Here is a 1,255-nt window from a genome sequence, read left to right as displayed (position 1 = left end):
TTTGTCCATAGGAGGTGCAGGGCAGATCTGGATAAGATTATCCACAAATTAGTTCAATGCTTTTTAACTTATACACGTTGACCGCACACTTTAATTGATTTGTCTTAACTTTCTTCAGGCATTGCTTATTGACATAACACTCCTTGAATAAACCTATAGAGCTACTGCTTGATTCTTCTTAAATCCTTTCTTAAAGTTTTAATCTATCATGTTGCGTAGCCCTAGAGCACTGCAAGCTGGTGATGATTAAGCAGGTGGTGAGCTGGGACTATTGCACAGGATAACATTTATTTTTAGAATAATAACAAAAAAACCAAACAAGTCTCCTCTTGGTATCTATAAATTCCCCACACACATTGCACAGGTGCAGCGTGGCTCAACAGGGCACCGCGTGCTGTCTGCTCCAGCACTCACCTGGAGCCCAACACCACTCAGCCCCAGTGACCCCAGCTCCCAGACAGTGTGTGGTGCCCTGCTGAGCCGTGCTGCACCCACACCATGGGGCAGTTGCCACGTGGATGCCAGGCGGGGTGGGAAGCTGATCCCCACTGCCCTCGCTACACAAGGGGCTCTGCCACAAGCCCTCAGAGGCCCTGATCCCTGCTGTCAGAGCTGGTGAGTGCAGGGCTTTTTCTAAGTGCCAGAAGGCTGGGGCCAGGCAGGGCAGCTCTGGGTGGTAGCAGGGCATAGCCCCTGATCTCAGTGCTACCATGCCCACATCAGCACTAGAAGCAGGGACTCTGCCCTGTCTCTGCTTGCTAGCCAGCATGGAGGATGGACAGCAGGGACAGGGGATGTTGTTACTAGCTAGCCGGCATGGGTGGATGTGGGATGCGGGCAGAACAGCACTTGAAGCAAGGCCTATGCCCTGCTACTGCTAACCCAGCTGGGAGCACCGGATGCAGGCGCAGCTTCTCCTGGGGGGGGCAGCAGGGCATAGCCCCCACTACCAGCACTACCGCACCCGCATCAGCGCTGGGAGCAGGCACTCTGCTCTGCTGCTGCTTGCCAGCTGGTACGGGGCGGGCACAGCAGCGCTGGGAGCAAGTGCTATGGCCACTTGCATACTTCCGCCTAGAGTGAGCCACGCCCGCATCCTGCCCCCCTGCACCGGCTGGGCAAGTGGCAGTAGGACAGAGCCCCTACCCCAGTGCTGCCACGCCCACATCCTGCACCCCTGCCATCCCCCTCCGCAAGTAACATGCCACCCTGCCCTGGCTGGGCAGCTTCTCCCAGGCCCAGCCCCAATCCCTCC

The 1,255-nt window shown here is 56.4% G+C and overlaps 1 protein-coding gene across 1 annotated transcript in view; it reads right to left on the bottom strand.

The window, feature by feature from the left end:
* The window catches only part of KPNA3 (karyopherin subunit alpha 3), a 130,258-nt gene that overhangs the window by 86,185 nt on the left and 42,818 nt on the right, over positions 1–1,255 (bottom strand). The window lies entirely within an intron of this gene.

This window comes from Gavialis gangeticus, unplaced genomic scaffold (assembly GCF_001723915.1).
Source record: "Gavialis gangeticus isolate Ggan-Ray unplaced genomic scaffold, GavGan_comp1, whole genome shotgun sequence".
Lineage (NCBI taxonomy): Eukaryota > Metazoa > Chordata > Crocodylia > Gavialidae > Gavialis > Gavialis gangeticus.
Note: the sequence above shows the minus strand (reverse complement) of the source record. Positions and strands in the feature narration are given on the sequence as shown.